At 38.8% G+C, this 18,226-nt stretch overlaps 1 protein-coding gene across 3 annotated transcripts in view; it reads right to left on the reverse strand.

Moving 5' to 3' along the window:
* Window positions 1–15,912, reverse strand: part of KLHL5 (kelch like family member 5) — a 51,231-nt gene extending 35,319 nt beyond the window's left edge. For all 3 annotated transcript variants that reach the window (XM_041402984.1, XM_041402986.1, XM_041402983.1), the window contains exons 1-2: window positions 15,708–15,912; window positions 12,975–13,068 (exon numbers count right to left, since the gene is read on the reverse strand). The gene's annotated coding sequence lies outside the window, so the exon portion shown is untranslated. The remainder of the gene's footprint in view (window positions 1–12,974; window positions 13,069–15,707) is intronic.
* Window positions 15,913–18,226: the final 2,314 nt, after the last annotated feature.

Raw genomic sequence — 18,226 nt, forward strand, 5'->3', positions numbered from 1 at the left:
ACTTCAAAATAATGTAGAAAGCATTCTGTAACATTACCATGTAACGGGCAGTACCTTGTTCACAGCAGCATGTACTAGTATACTGTTTAAAACATGAGTGCATCCATATTTGCGCTTTGTTTATCCCCACTGACTGCTTTAAAAAGGTCCTAGTAAACACACAGAACCTGATGATAATTAATATTCTGTTTCTGATGCACAATAGCTGTTAGGTTTCTGAAGCATGTGAGTTCAGAACAAAGGCTAGCCTATATATGCATACCAACTACAAACATGAAATAAAAACACGTTTCTCACAATAGGAAAGTAATAATTAACCTGCATGAGCTGCTGTCCGATTCATTTTCTTCTTCACTTGCTCTATCATCTGTTTCTTGCCTGTCAAGCCAACGTGCACCTCCACAGTCTTCTGCTGAGAATTCAAATGTAGGGATTTCTGAGGTGGATGCCATTGGCCAAAGAGGTGAATTCTGGAAATCCTGTTGGCTGGACCTTCTGTAACCAACTGATGTTAAAGGTAAGTTACCCGAATCTAAAAACTTCCTGCCACCGGTTGTTACATTTTGTCCTCTGTTCCAGAAGTCTCCCTGATGGTTTTCAGTCGCAGAGCTCGGGGCTGATGCCTGATGACCAAACCACCTCCATCTGATTTTTAAAATCTGCTTCACGTCAAACTCTTTACGAGAACCAGACATTCTTAGCGAAAGCCAGTGATCGTCTAGGCAACAGGGTAAGAAGCAGCACACATAAAAGAAGATTTGTGCACCCAACCAAGACAAGAGAAACACATGCTCTGCCTGTCTGTGGCAAGCAGATTTTCTACAGAAGGAGGGGAAAAAGCATTGCAATCACACAAAAAAGGCTTCTTTAACAGTATGTCATTTGAATACAAACAAAAGGCAACAGACAGTGAAAAATGCTGACATAAAATAGGAGGTGAAACAATCATCTCCATCAGGAAAAATGCTAATCACTTTACCCTAAAAGCTCCGAGGCTGTTTCTGTTGCTGCCTCTGACCATTAGGTTTCAAAACCACTAAATAATATTCATTAAAGCCCTTTCAAGAGCTAAATACCACCCCCTTTTCTTAAACCACAAATGACAACAAACTGCAATTTCTATACTGCATCTTACAATCTGTTTCTTATTCTGTTAACTCTTGCTACTACAGAGGGGGAAAAAAGTGCAATAATCAAATTTAATTCCTTCTACACTGCTAAAAAATAAATTTACAGAGAAGAATCAAAACCAATTCAAAGATAACTGATTATGCTGGGGAGAAACTGAACTGTAAAGAATTCTTTTTCCCATTACAAGACATGAACTAACTTAAAAAGGACAAGAACAGCCTCGGAAGGCTCAAGGGACTAGTAGTGGAGGCTATAAAGCCTTTCATCTTGATGTGCTTTGATTCAAATCTAGGTCTGCAGTAACCAAAAATGTCTATGTGAAATGAGCTAATGGTTTCCATTCACTTATACATCATTAAAACAGAAAGCAAGAAAAAGCCAATCACTGCAAGACACCAGACAAACCCCCTGCAAAATAAACAACATAAGATGACTGCTCAAAAAGCTTCTTTCTAATAATATACTATCAGCTGTTCCACATCACGTTACAAGTACTGTGATGGAACAGTGAAAAAGAGAGATGCATACTTTTGAGACAGAAACTCCCTCTAGGACTGGTAATTTACGCAACATCTTAAAACATAATTTGTAACATTTTAAGATGTTAGAAATGTTAGGAATAGCCATTGATAAGAATGGCCTAGAAAGCCTAAAGCACAAAATGCACAATGACCAATTTACAGCTCCCATGAAAACCAGCCTATTTCCTCTCTGCCACAAGAAGCTAGTTAGGTATAAAATGCTGAGATTCATTTCAGTCACATGCAAATTGTAATAACAATTTTAGAACAAAAAAGAGGCACTGGATTTTATCAGTCCTTGTTACAGAGATTTATGTTTTCAAACTTCACAACTCAGTCTGTTCAACTCTCTGGAATACATATGCAACAAACTTACAAGTGATTCTTTATTACCCTACAGTTTTCATCAAAAGTGAAAGCCACTCTCTCTCAGATAAACATGATGAACCCCAAAATGTGGCATCTTGTAATGAGGATACCTGCAGTATTATTCGAAACAGGCTATACGCAGAGTCCACATGAAAATTTAAGCAGTGCCACATTTCACCATCCAAACCCCAAAGCCTGTTTAAAACTCAGTGCCAGGAGAATATCATGCTATTTTCTGAGGAAACATAATGCTGTAAGTGCTAGTTTTAACCTGGAAAGCTCACCTGTCACTGCCCAGAGCAGAGTTATTGATCTAAGTGCTTCTCACAAAGGCTAGCAAAAGCTCATTTCTACAGGAACTGCATTCCAGCTGTTTCCACAGAGATGCATTTCAGAGTGTGCACCTTGCTGGCATCCTGGCTTACCAGAAGCCAAATACTGAGACCTTTGCAGCATATCCAGAAAACAGCTGAAGATACATCGGATGCAAGATGATTAAGTAGGTAAATCTATAAAGCTCTTACCATCTTTCCTGGGGATTTAATTTAAACACAGAAAGATAGGGGAATACTTAAGAAAGGATTAATGTTTTAATATATTAGCATGAAAATTGTATGGCTGTTTAACCAAAATGATATGACATGCAGACCCCACTTATCTGGAACACACATAGCTAATTATTAAAGCCTTAACTATAGTGTTCAAATACCATAATTTGTGTAACTGCAAGATGAGTGAAACAGGAGTAAGGCTTGAGAAGTAAAAACAAAATGGCATCTTTTTATTTATCCTCTCCTGTTTCATACTGGTGCTGGGTGCTCATCAAGGGTGAAGAAATAGCACAAGCAACTGCTGTATTTGTTAACATTCATGAAACCAGTAATATTTTAATTATCCAGACAACTATAAAAAGTAAGCTTTAAATACCTTTATTTCTGCTGGTATGGTAAATCCATTATACATAAGGAGTGACCTGGATTCTCATTCTTGTGTAACAGACTCATTTAAATTTCAAGCTGTCCCAGTACAAGTCTACTAAGACAGTGGCAGATTTGCGATTCTAGTGCTTTTTCAGCACTTTTCATTGATTTACTGGCAAAAACAGCCCAATTACTGCTTTTCTTTGGCTGTGGAGCTATGGGCTCAAACAGAGATCAGAAAACAAAATGTGCTGTAGTTTTAACAGACCAAACCACAAAACTGTTTTCTATTCTCTTTCATTTTTCTAGATTAAAGAAACTCTTTCTCTTCTACACACTCTCAAAATTACAGTTCTAAGACTGACAGCATAAATATCTAAAATATTTCTGTGTTTCACACGAATATTTGTATTATAGATGACAAGATAAGTGACAGTTAATTCCTCAATTTAAACTGACAGTATTCCTCAGAAATAACTGAGGGCCTCTTGTTCTGGACAATCTTTGTTACTATGAATAATGTGATATCCTTTATCAGATATCCAGCCAGGAGTTACCAGACTTTTGAGGAGATCTCAAACTCAAGATGGACTGTTTGGACACTGACTATGATCACCCAGACTGCATTGCTGACGTCTCATCTGATGATTGGTGCTCACAAATCCAAATGCCATCCTCTATGTCCTCCCATCACACATCCTGCTAAAGCACTAACGCATTTCTGAGAAACCTGCTAAAACCCATCCTAGTCAAGACTTGGCAAGGATTCTGAAACATTTTTTCATCTACTAAGGCAAAAGTTTGCATTTATTGAGAAATCAACAGTGATTATATCCATTTTTTCTGACCTTGGGGACTATAGTTTCTATTTTGTGGTGAATCAAAGTAACATTTCAAATACAAGTACACTGTCACCTTTGAGAACATAATTCAGTTCGTATTAACGAGGCTGTGAAAGCTTACTGTGAAAACAATTTTGAGAACTCTGATTTTTAATTGAACACATTGATATTCCTTCAAGTGGAACACCTGAACATTTAAGCACGTAATTTCTCTCCTATGAAGAGCTTCACAAAGCTATAAATCCCTGCAATTAGCAGTGGGGGACAGTTTCCCAGATTCTGGCTTGTGAAAAAAATGAAACATCTAAATAAATGCTGTATGTTAAATCTGCAACTGTGTAAATAGGTAACACCAGGGACATAGCAAGACAGCTTTAGAAATTGCCCTTTTCAAAATTTTCAGACAGTTTATCTAGACAGAAATAAATTTTTTTTTTCTAATAAAAAAATTTACTCCACTGATATTCTCTGATATTATATACATTTATTCATAAAAGTATTAAAGAAAGATTGCAATCCAGCATAACTAGATAAATGTAAACAATTTTAGTCTTAAGACACCTCTACTCCATATTTTGAGGGAAGGTGTACTTCATATTTAGAGTGTATCACTAGGAAATATGGAAATATTATTTAAATAATAAGACCTAGTGATTTTGTTAATTGTGATTTTTCCTTTTCCTTGCAAAAGGAAATAAACCAAGTTTTCAAATAAACAAACATGCATATGGAATACTTTGTTGAGGCACTTTTAAGATTTAAATTTCAACATTACTTTTCATGGTAACATTTTTTCTGTTACTACTACTACTTCTATGATTTGGGTCCAAGACCTTTCACCACTCAACTTCAAGGTAATTCAGATATAATATATTCAAGGTATTTAGTGTGTCAAATTAATTTTAAAAGGGGTCATAAAAGCTCACCTCATCCGGACAGTATATTAACGATCCTTTTAAGTGCCAATTAAGAATGTAAATGTCAAATTAATTACATAAAGTCTTTATTGTGACTGCAAGAGTTGTTTTTTGAAAAAATGCTTAACAAAAGCATTAAATATAAAAAGATAAGTGTTAAGCATAAGTAGATTCACTAGCATGTGGAAAATATTGCCAATGTTTAGTGATCCTAGATGTATATTTGAAAACATAACAATGGTTCACTGACCATAAGATGTTCATCAATTAATCCAATACATACTTACAAGATTAAAAGGCACTCAAAATTTAACACTTTTTAAAATGGGATTTCTGAACTTCAAAATATTAATTTGAGGCATTAAAATAACTGCTCAAAGAAAACTGCTATAGACGAACTTCAAAGTGCAATTCTGCTTATAACTATGCTTATGTTAGAAGAAGTGTTATATATTTACTCTCTTTTTCCTTCCCTATTCCTGTGTTCCAGACCCAGAGTTACAGAAACAGCTCAACAAAGACTTCAGGAAGATTGCTGTATTAATGCTTCATTATTCTATAAAACAATAATCACTTCCTATCCCAGAGTTTTATATAAATGCAAACACTTCTGGTTCATGGTTATGTGAAAAGAGCCTTACATCAGCAGCTATGGCACAGTTCACTCAAGAGAAAGAGAGGAACATGTCCGACAGCTACTGACTTCATGTACTTAAATGCATTGCTCTCACTGGCAGAAATGAGCTGTAGCCAAATTACTGGTACTTCATTGAACTTTCTGCCACTTTGCATTGTACATTTCCCTCAAAACACGAGGGAGCAGTCAGCTTAACAACAGCATGAAAAGACCTGTACAGAACAACAGCCTGGCTTGCTGTTTATTTTATTCAGCTAAGTGCGGGGTGGGGAACAAGAGAGAGTTCCACATGTAATACAAGACTGCACTGTTAGATCCAAGCTCAAATGTCAAACTGGTTCACACACAACAGAAGTTTTGGTTCAAGACATTTGTATTTCTTTAAGATTAAAACATTAACATTGCTTTATTCAATTAATACTGAAGCATCATCAGGGACTGCACCGTCTACAAGTAGAGCCATAGTATAGAGCTATTCCTCAGTAAACAGCACAGTAAGCTTATTTACTCTCAAAAAATGAGCACTCCAATTCATGAGGTCAGATGCTGTTCTTAAGTTAAAATTTACTTGTAATACAAAATGGACAACACTGTGAAGGACCAGTCTCTCAAAATACAGAACCAGTTTTCTGTACTAGAAGGGTCAAGTAGCAACACACGAGGTGAAGACAAGCAAGATTCCCAGTTCATCTACTCCAGGAATACCAATTAGCACCAATTCTAATGGAAACAAGGTAGTCACAAATTTAAGAGACAGAAATAGTCCAGCACAAATCATCTCCTTTAGAAATGTCACTGTTAAGAAAGAGTGGTGACAAAAACACTGTTCTGCAGACACTTAAGGTGTCCTGCTGAAAGTAAAGCCATTCTTTAGAACCAGTTTAGGAAGGTATTGCCTAATAAAGTTACAAAAGACCATAGAGGACAGATTGAAAGACTGAGGCAAATCAAAACAAAATAACAAGAAGATAGTTTCGTTTTGTAGGTAGGTCTGCTGGGCAAACTAAAGACAATATTTTAACATTTTTCCAAGGCAACAGCAGTGTTATTTCACCATGAAGTATTCAGATTTCCTGAAAAACTCACAGAAAAAAATGGGTAAAGGATAACACTACCAACATAAACATCCGCTCTGCTGTTGACAATCAGGTTAAAAAATGACAAGTATTCACAGTTCTACATTAGGCACCATATAAAAATCCAGCAGGCTAAAAAACACATTAAAAAACACAGTGAAGAAGCAGATTTGCAAGTGATTAGGTAATGCAACATAGTACTCCATGCCAGACTACACAAACTTCTAAGAGAAATACAGAGAGGTCTGTGGGCGAAAAGTTTACACCATATTTAAATGTCAAGCTATGCAATGCCATAGCTACTGAAGCAAAGCACTTCAAGACACAGACTTGAGCATTCTAAAGGAATCATTTTAACACCAAAAAACACCTCAAGAGACTAATTTCTCTCTCAGTGAGGACTTCTGTTTAATTAGGAGCTTCAGTTAAGCCCACCCCCCTACTGAAAATTTATGTTGCATAAGAGATAATATATGAGGATATCATATCTTATTACATATTTATAAAACAAGTGGCGTGATCTCATCTGGAATTCCTTGTGTGCTATTGATCATTGCAAGTCAAAAGTAGTGTTGCAGAAAACACGGTTCACAGAAAGGCAATACACATGATCAAAGATAAAACCAACAATCATCACACTAGAAGGCAGAATGCTTTATAAGAATCATATCAAAATCTATAAGTATCAAGATTAATGTTTGTGAGAATCATAATGTCTCATAAATATGAAAAACAACTTCTATTTAAAGAATTAATGTTGGACTTACAACATTTTTAGATTGCGCATAACATTGCAGATGTCAAACAGAATTTCTCATAAAAATCCTTTCAGTATAAAGATTTCTACCACCATTTGCCCACCTGGAACTGAATCTCAGAAGAGGTATCATAGACAACATGAAGGACTTGTGTAGGTACACAGATAACAAAAGAATGTCTAGGGAATGTCTTCTGTACATGGGCCTGCTGCTGAACGGGGCAGGGCCCTGGTGACATGGGATAAGGAAAAGGCTGAGGCATTGAATGCCCTCTGTCTTTCCTAGCAATATCAGCCTTCAGAATTTGATGAAGTTCAACAAAGGGAAGTGTAAAATCCTGCACCTGGGAAGGAACAACCCCACACTGTGGGCCACATAGCAGGAAAGCAACTTGCAGGAAAGGACCTGCTGGTCACCCAGTTGCACATGAACCAGTAGTGTGCCCTTGCAGCAAAGAAGGGTAATGTCTCCCTGGTCTGCATTAGGAGTGCTGCCAGCAAGCAAAGGTAGTGATCCTCCCCTCTACTCAGCAGTTTGAGATATGGTCATACTGGAGGGGAGTGCAAAGAAGGTCCATTAAAATGATGAAGAATCTGGAGCTCTTCTGTTTGATGAAAGTCTGAGAGAGCTGGGACTGTTTAGCCTAGAGAAGACTCAGGGGGGGTCTCATCAATGTGCATAAATAAATATACATAAATAAATAAATGTCTTTCAGTGGTGTCCAGTGACAGGACAAGAATCAATAGGCAACAACTAAAACACAACATCTAAACCAGAGGAAAAACCTTTTCACTGTGAGGGTGACTGACTACACGTTGCCCAGAAAGGTTGTGGGGTCTACATCCTTACAGATATTCAAAAGCTGTCTGGACATGGTCCTGGGCAACCTGCTCTTGGTGACCTCACTTGAGGAGAGAATACAATGCCTTGTATTCATACTTTTATTACAAGCATTGTAACTAGGTAATAGATTTTTCATGTTACAATATGCTTCACAAAGTTGTTAAAGCAAGATGATTAAATTGAAGGTGTTAATAAAGGCTTCAATTGACTTTACATTGATATTGATTTGGCTCAAGGAAGTTTTATCAGAAAAAAAATGCAGAACAAATCACAGTATATTTAACTATCCTCTTCACTCTAAAACAAAACTAGTCCACTGCCTGGATCAATGCTGCTTAAAATAGTATGTATCTGAGGCACATAAGGAAAAATATCTTTTAATTCTATACTTGGATACTATTAAATCTCAGATTAAGCTATGCATCAAGTCACCATGTATTCCCAACTACAATCAGAAAACTGGTTTCTTAGGTTCTTTATTCTGTCTCCACAGTTTCATGTGAAAGTAATCTCAGATTCCCCACTACGACTTATTTTACAAGCTCTTCTGACAATAACTACAGCTCTTCTGCATGTTTCACCTCACGTAGTCTCCCTTATCCCACATGTATGCATATCTCTCCCCACCAAGTACCAGAACAGGCAGGACAAGCAAATTCTTTGTCATATTCAGACCGAGAACAGACAGGCCCATCAGCTGGCAGGTCAAATAGTATTACTTATTTGGCCTTTCCTACCTACCCATATTTTCAAAACCTTTCAGGAATTTAAATGCAACAAGGGTTCCGATCTGTCAGAGTTTGACTGAAACTGGCAAGCAGACAGAAATGTTATTAGAAAAGAACTGACTAAACCACAAGACATAAACCAAACTTGCCTGGGGAACTTACAGACTCACAAGCTGCCTATCTGTTGCTTCTGAATATGCATAACTGCCTTAGCCTGGGTGGCTACGTATCACCTAAGCTCAGGATTTATAAACAAAGTAAAACAGAAATCAACACAAATGCTGACTGATTGTTCAAACACAGCTCTGAGCTCCTGCCCTTCCATGGTTGTGTAAAACTGAAATGAGCTTAAGGATAGAGGAAACAATGGCAGAAATCTGACCACTTGTTAGATCACTGAGGTACTTGCAGAGTTAATTGTTCAGCTATCCTAAACAGCATACTGATCCCATCTTAGTTGCCTTATCCATGGTTTTAAAGGAACCCCTAAATGTTCCCTGTTCTGCACTGAGAGCAAGAACTAGACACCAGCAATATAAATAAAGTGCCACGAAGAACACAGGATACTGTTGGCATTCTCAGGGGCATGAGGTCCACTATAGAAGCAATATGCTCAAAAAAGGGAAAAATCTTGAATTCATATTGCTAAACTGTCAGAAGGAGAAAGTGTAATTGATAAAAAACATTAATTATTTGCTTAGCATGTGTTTCTTCCCTTCTCTCATATGAACTCTAGCCATTTCTTAAGAGAAATACAAAACTATGTGGTGTACTATTGTGTGTAGATCTCCTCAGATTTAGAGGGTCTGCAGTCATTTGTCCATTGCTCTTCTTCATTAGTTTAAAGTTCAAAAAATATTTACTTAGCTTTCAGTTTTTGTAAAAATTATTTTTCATTCATTGAACTTTTAAGTTTTCAAACAACAATAATGTTCAAATATTCACTGAAACTATTGATCTGGTTTAAGTACAATTGTTCTTGAGTTGAACCATCAGACAATTCATTATGCAAAGATGCAACTTAGGTTTGTATTTGTTAATTAAAAACCACTTCCTATCATGAAGTGAGAGGAAGTACAAAGTGAAGTTCTATTACTTATCACTTGATCTGCCCACATGTTTATAAACTCATAGACTAATTCTATGTTAATGTCAAGTTAATGAGTTTTATTTCCTTGAAAAATACTTCCAAGTTTAAAATGCTACAGTGCTTGGTGAAGATCTTGCCAAGCCATATCAAGTTATGATAACATTATGAAATGCCCTACTTCCTTAATGCTCTCATTAGAGTTTGAATACAAAAGCTTGTGATTACATTTACATTCAAAAATAATTTACATTCAAAAATTTCCCATACTGCATGTAAAAGGGCAAGATTTAAACTTTGATTTCATCTTTGGAAAGGATGAAGTGACCATTTAATATTCAAAAGTATTTCTTTTTAGAATATTAGAATACATTTTATCTATCTACCAGACAAATGCATATGGATCTAAAGAATAACCAACATTTGATGCTTCACAGCAACTCTCAGGCTACTGGCTTATTAATGCAAAAGTCAACATAAAACATCTACTCTGCTAACAAGTATGAACTTGCTTGCAAACAATCTAAACCATCAAAACCCCTGATAAAAATCTCATCTTCCTATGAACTTCTCCTACATCTCCTCACCACATGCATGCTACTTGCAAACTTTTAACTCATTTGCTAATTCAGCCATATGACTATTTTTATTCTTTACAGTTCAGGTTAGTAACCTCTATGGACTTGAGTCTTGTCTTACTCTACACCATGAATATGTATCATATGACACAGCCAGGTGCTGTGAATATTTAATCTTTTTTAAGGCTATACTTTAGCCTCATTTTGACAAGTCCTGTTCTGAGACTGAGGCTAAGTAAGTCCCAGAATGACGGGGTGCTGAGGTTGAGATGACCCCGAGGTGTTAGAAAGTCTCTTTTTTCCCAGCCCCGTGACCAAAGAAGAAGCCAAGATTTGTCGGTTCTGCTTTTCAAGGTTGTTTATTTTTCCTTATCTATACCATTCTTTCCCTGACCAGCCGAGATCTGTTCAGCAGGTCAGGTGGCGGCACACTGACCGCCCTTGGGGTTGTGAACATTTTATACCAAGAACTATGTGTACTTTATTCACAATAATTTTCCAATCACCTATGTTATGACTGTCACCACAGTCTGTCTCTACTCTAAACCAACCAAGAAGTGTCACCATCACAGCAAAAGATGGAGGACGAGAAGAAGGAGAAGAAACAACAGGACACACCCAAATCCCTCCATCTTGCCTCTTGAGCCCCCATTCTAAAACCCCCAAAATTCTACTTTTTCACGCTGTGACAAATTAACTACCATTGTACTCAAACTCTTCTGGCTTGTACATCTTCTTACAAAGCTGCTCATTTTCTCCATGGGCTAAAATCAAAGGCACAGGTGTTTTTGACTCCGTGCCAAGGCCTCTGAGCCCCTTGCCAGGGTCTCAAATCATCCAGGGCAGTCAGAGGAATGTCCTGGGTTCTGACTAGAATAGTGTGAACTTTTTTATTTGTAATAAATTATAGTATTTCCACCCAAATCAAGTCAAATCTCTTCTAGACAATTCATATCATCATTGTCCTTTATTAAGTTCTTTTCGATATAGTCAATACAATGTGTATTTGCTATTAGACAAAAGCATCAGCTAAGGCAGTTGGACAAGCCTATCCACATGCATTTTCAAAGAAATTAATTACAAAATCATCCTGTACAATTTTGTGAACAGTCTTCCATTTACTCTGAAAATCTAATGAATGCTCTTGGAAGAATCCAAGTTACCACTCAAACATTTTTTTGGAAGTATATCCAGTTGTTATGGAAGACATCAGGATTTTTAACATCAGTTGCACTTAGAACTGCCAGAAGAGGTAATTAATTGGCAAAGTATTCTTCTGAACAGACTGAAATCAATAATCAACTTTACAGAAATTTGTCCTCTGGAAAAATGCCAGCAAAGTCCGTAAGACATAGTTAAAAATCAGCAGCCCTGCTAATAATTAGTCATTCTACCTTGCAGTAAGATGGGAATAAAGACATATCCCATAGTGATCAACCTTTTCAGTTCCTTCCCTTTGTAGTACATTTTGGCATTTGTTTCAAATCCCTTTCAACTTTCATGACTACTGTAGAAAGGGTGAAGGTCAAGTCTGCACAAATTCTGACAGACTGGAGGAGGATGGCTATTTTGGTAAGTGGAGCTACCACATTTTGAACTATTGCAAAGCAGTGAAAACACAAAGCCTGTTCACAAAGTAAATTCTGAAGAACCTTAGCAGTTCTTATAATTTTTAAAGCTCAAGAAAGCATTGATATCATCTGTGGCGGAAGCTACCAACAAGGATATGGATTGACTGAGGGAAACAATGTGACTGAGCATGACATGAACAGGGAGAAAGACCATCTCTCTTCTGTATTTGTATCACATGAGTAAATTCTAAAGGACTTTATCAACATTTCCAAAGCAGAGATACCTCACAGTCAGGAAAGCAGATTTTTTTCACTTTAGTAAAACCTAGTACTTCTAAATTAATTGGATTGCTTTTGTCACCCTTAGCACTTATTTTTAGCAGTATTTTACTTTATAGAGAGTTCGGATAAAGCTACATTCTTGCATGTATTCATGCTTTCAACATTCTTTTATACTTTTCCTTTGTGCAAATGTCAAAGCTACTCTCTTTGACAATTACTTTCACTTGGAGCAGTCTTACTACTTTGTTGCTAAAAAAATGAAATAAAGTGAAACCCAGTCAGTATTATTGGAGTGATGAGATTTGATTGTGCATTTCGTGGGCCTTTATTGATATTAATTTCTACAAAAAGCAGTATTTTCTCTCACAGACTCTGTATCAATTTCCCTGTTTTTCCTATAATGATTAAAAGATGCAAAGGCTTCTCATGCACTTTGAAAAGATCAAAATTGATCTTCTGACAATCTTCTATACAGAATGCTTTGATAAAGAACACAAGTGTTGAAATCACCAACACCAGCATGTGAAGCCCACAAAAGCAAAGTCATTGCTGCTTATGCACACTTGCTGGAAAGAAGCCATTACATCACGTGTTATATAAGACAAAAAAAAGGATGAAATTTCAGGTGTAAGGAAGAGTATGTACCCTTGTGGGCTAAAACCACATTCCCTGTAGCATAACTTACTGTTAGAACTGAGTAGATACAATACTTACCTATAACACCGGAATCATCTCTAGTTGTTCAAAGAATCATGTAGTTCCATTCGTCTTCCTCTTTCCAAGAAAAACTGAGGTAGCAGGAAAAAATCTAGAGACAGAAAAATACAAGTAAGAACCACCCATTAGAGGGGAGAAAAAAAAGGAATCATCTCAAAAGCAGAATTGCTACTCTGTTCAGATAGAACTTCTTTCAATTTGTTTTGTGATTTTTACACTCACTGGTAGGAAGATGATAAAAGTGTGTCACTGAACAACTGTCACCTTAGATCCTTCCACAACTTCAAGTTACATACCCATCAACAAAGACTCACAAAAAAGAGGGGAAATTAATATGAAATGTGAATGTGCAAACGCTGAAGAAACACTGTTTTTTAAAGTACCTCTTGGAAAAAAAAAAATTAACCTTAGTCCACTGTCACCCTTATCTTTGATTCCCTTCCCTGAAGGGAAAAGCAGTGAAGAACTGATCTGCCACATGAAGCACTTAAGCTGAACACTAGTGCTAAAGAATAACACTGACTGCATGGGTGAATAAAGCCAAGTACCACCACTAAACATGTTCCCTAAATGCAGCAGCTCTATAAAAATTCACACTTACTGTTACAGTGGTTCTCAACCCTTACCTATTTACAGGTCACTAAAAATTTTCTTACCAAAGTTAGACTCTGCTCAAAAAATCTAGCCTGCTGAAATAGTATGTGTCTCCTTTTGGCTTGGCACCAAACAAATTACTATATGCACTGTGAAGTGAAAGAAAGTAGCCTTACATGATACCTGCATGCATAATGTGATACCTAACATGTAACCTCTCATGGTCTGATCTTTATTACTAGCTTCCAGAACCTTGTAGGTCCCTGAAGGGTAATACCACCTCATTCTTGCAGCTGCAGCACATAAACTCTTCTCTCCCATATGACTGTTTCTTAAGGCCATGCAGCCCAATAATACATGTGCCTATGGGCAGCATTGCCTTGCTGGTAACTTTGAATGAAAGATTCTGCTCTTATGACAAAAAGCAAGCAGTGGATAGTCAGGTTTGTAACTTCTGCATTTTTCTACTAGGTAAGACTGCTGTAAGGAAAAGCAATTTAATTGCTATGGAAAGAGGAAACTGCAAGAATTTTCTAAGGGAAATGTAAAATCACATTATAATTTCTTAAGATCTGTAGAAGCTTCCATTATTGGGTCATGCTATGTCTGATTAGGTAATCTACTTTACCATATCATGAAACACTGAATCATATCAACAAAACCACAAGACATAAACATAAGCAAACAATAATCTTTTTAAAAGCTTTGGCGATACAAAAGTCCAGAGATTTGGAATAAGTCCACCAATGTGAACTGTCGTTGTTAGCAACAGCTTGCAATTACTGTTTGACCATAATGGTCTAATGGAAGATTTTCTTCATCTTCACTCAAATTCTTTTCTATTTTAAATTAGCAGTTATTGCATTTCTGTAACAATGTGTTAGTCTACTGACATGGTATAAACATGCTGTCTTTGGTAGTGGACCTGCCCATGCAGAAGAAATGACTGAGGGATGGTGCTTCAATGAAGTTGACATGTGGCAGAAGAAAACACTCTTTGACTCAGATTAGGGGTATTATTTATTATTATTATTTTGGTTTTATCCTGCTTTATGCTCCCTAGCATTGTTCAGCAAGGGAAAAGCATAAAACGGGAATACAATCTGCCCTATATGAAGTTCAGGAACAAGGTGCCTTTTTTTTTTTTTTTTTTTTTTTCAATACTAATCCACATTTGCCCCTGGAAATTCCCAGGCAAAAAAGGCGTTTATGAGAAATGATCAGATTATTTCTGGCAAAATTGACTAATTGCTCATGAAAATACATCATGCAATTAGCTTTTAAAAAAGGATCCACCCATCCAGTACAAAGAGTTTGTCTAGATAGAAAAGCTAAACCAACATTACCATGAGTTCAAGTTTTTATTCCTGTTTATGCTCGTAGAAGACCTGAGCAATAATTTTTTCTTCAAAAGATGACTGTATTTGGAGTTTAGCTCATGTAATTTCATAACCAACTTTTAAGTAAACGAAAGGAACAAAGCCAAGCCTTCCCTTTTTACTGTTTGACATTACTGCCCAAAAAGCTGACCATGAGTGTCGGGTGGCCGGGCTTCAGATGGGCTGCCCGCTGCTCACGAAGCTCAACCAGTCCGAGCTCAAAGCCCTAAGCCACAAAGGAAATCTTTAAGGAAAAACATAAACCAGTAATGTATATAATCAGCAGTTGCTTGATGTTCAACACTTATACTTTTTGTTCTCCGTCTAATAACGTGCTCCCCATGGTGAGGTGGCAGTCACTGCTCTAATCTGTTCGACCGGTACCAAATTTTTTAAAAAAATTGTTTTCCACTATTTCATCCTGTGATGGTGAAGGTTAAGACATGGGGTGAAGTGCCCGAGAGCTGTGTCAGTGCACTTCCACCAGCTCTCCGCTCTGACCGCTTGGACCGAGCCGGCCGCGGCGGCTGCGGGAGCAGGCATCGCACACCCGGTACCGGGCACCGGCCGCCCCGGGCTGCGGCCGCGGCCCCTCTCGCAGCCGGCCGGCAGGAGGGAGCCCGGTGGCGGTGAGGGCGAACCCGCCCCCACCCCTCGCAGGCGCCGGCCCTCGCCCTCCTCCTCCTCGCTTTCTCCTCCCTCTCCCGGCAGCCGCGGCCCCCTCCCCTCGCTGCCGAGCCCCCACCGCCCTTCTCACCTCTCACGGTCCGGGAAGGGGGCGCGGCTGGGAGGGGGCGGAGAAAGAAAAAAGATCGCAAGGAAGGCCCTCGCGCCCTCTCCCGTCCCCTCCTGTGCCCTCTCCTCCCGCCCCGCCCGGCTGCCGCCAGCCCTCCCGCTCCGTCGGGAGCCGCGGGCACTGGGCGCTCCCGCCCGCCGCTGTCGCGGCCCCGCTCCGGCCCCTCCCTGCGCTCGGGCGGCCCGGAGGGGCGGGGTCATGCAGGGACACGCCTCCTCCCGCGGGCCCCGCCCCCTGCCCCGGGGCGGGAGCGGCGCGTGGCCGCGTGTGGCGGGCCGGGGCCGGGGCCGGGCCGGGGCCGCTTCCCTCACGCTGTGGCGCCCCCGCGGCGCGCGCCCCCTGCCGGCAGGGCAAGGCAAACGGCAGGGGGGGCGCTGTCCGCCTCATCCGGTCCCTGGGAGTCTTTGTCTTTCTTCCAAAAACACAAAGCCGAACATTTCCGTAGCTGCCCGCTGCCCCATTTAAGAGAAATAAACGTGTGGTAATACATACCGCAGCCTTTCACCTGCTCTCAGGAGCCTATACTCGATTCTGCCTCATGTGCAAGCACAGGCAGCCTTTCCTGCCCTCGTCACGCAGTGCCTTACCAGTGACCGCTGCCGTCCAGAGGTTGAATAATTTTCCAAATTAATAGACTGTGTGACAGCCAGATGCACCTCCAACTGCTCAAACTGATTTAAGGGTGCAGGAGACCATTGCTGAGGCATGGTGGTGCAGGTTTGATGCAGTAATAAGATCCACAGCGCTTGCTGCACCTCATTCTGCACGGAAATATGGCCTGCGTGGCTGTGCGCTCCGCCTGTCCGACAGTTCCAACCTGGCTGGCATTAAATGACTGAGCCACTTTTAAGTAACCTTGACAGAAGGATGGGGCTTTCAAAGATGCTAATTGTTCCAGCTGTGTTAAAATTACTAGCTAAGTGGAGGGAAGATTGTCCCCAAGAAAGAAAGCTCATGTTTTGCAGGTCGGTGTGTGGCCAGGCCATACACACACTCACACTCACACACACACACTCACACTCACACTCACACACACTCACTCACACTTGCACATTCTCACACAGAACTTGCCAAAGGTAGCATTGTCTAAAGCTTACGGTGTCCCTGAGGGGTGTGCAGCCAGATCATACATGGGCACTTGAACTCAGAAACAAAAGTAAAATCTGCCATCACAATAGCCCTAAAATAGAGATGCCCCATCGGCTGACTGCAGAGTTCTTGGAAGGCACCTTGTGCTCTGAGTATTGGAAGGCACTCTGATGCTCAGAGTTTCCCACAGGTTAATACTGTATCAGCCTGAGCTTGGGCGGAATCCTGTAGTGCAGTATCTATTCTGACCTTGGACACTACCATCAGTGGTGATAGTGTGTATCAGAAAGAGACAGATACACACTTGAAAAGTCCTCCTGCTGCTTTCCAGTATTTTTTCCATTTCTTCTGGGTAGATAGGATGGGTGAATACCATACAACAATGAAAACAGGAAAAATAAAGTAACTGATACAGAAGATATTTATTGGCAAAAACAAAGTAAGCTAAGTTCCTAATGGATTACATATAATTTGCCTAATGTTTTCCTTTTCAACTCATACCTATGATAATATTGCTTCTATTATACCATGCTCTCAAAAAATCAGAGTTCATTTTGCTTTGATTTCATTGCTTTCATTGCATGAAAGTGCTACATTTAAAATATCATATTAAATTTATATTCACTACAGCTTCATTAGGACTCTTTCTATAGAATGAATACTGTGTTTGCTTCCACTTGCCTTACTCATGTTCTAACTAGATAACAAAAAGAGCATTTTGAGTTTGTAGGACATTTCTTATTTTAATTTCAACAGTATTACTTCATCTGGGTAGTACTCAATATTTAATGGCTTGTGGGAAAAATATGTCAGAAAACATATTTCTGAATTAATGAAATCCTTTATACTGCATTACTCTATATTTGAGTCAAGTTGTTTGTTTTTACATATGCATTATTCAGAGTAGTTTTATTAATAACATTTCCAAAATGTTCTTTGCAGTTTCATCTATAAGAAAAATGTATAGAATATCATGGTGGTTGTCAGAATTAAATACTTCACTTTTAACTGGAAAGTTTAGCTGAAAAATTGTGACTATGATGTATAGAAATAGCAATGACGCTATCCCGTCTTCTTGAGGTGTAAAGAATGGTAAAATGCAAACTGAAGACACTTGACAGATTGGCAACACATCTGTCATCTTTTAAGAATACAGCAGCAATGATAATATGAACAATTCATCCTCAGTTCATTGTACTTAATATATCACTGATTGCCAGGTCAAAAACTTTAGATTGTAATGATCAAATTAATAGTCTATTAGAAAGATTCTCTATTACATTCCACCTAGCCACATGCAAATATATATAAATAAAACAATAAAATCCCCGTAACTGACTCATGTGGTTCTGAATCATTTTTATAATGAGGGTCTGACTCATTTTTAAAAA

Source organism: Onychostruthus taczanowskii, unplaced genomic scaffold (genome assembly GCF_017590055.1).
Source record: "Onychostruthus taczanowskii isolate IOZ18803 unplaced genomic scaffold, ASM1759005v1 scaffold2, whole genome shotgun sequence".
Taxonomy (NCBI): domain Eukaryota; kingdom Metazoa; phylum Chordata; class Aves; order Passeriformes; family Passeridae; genus Onychostruthus; species Onychostruthus taczanowskii.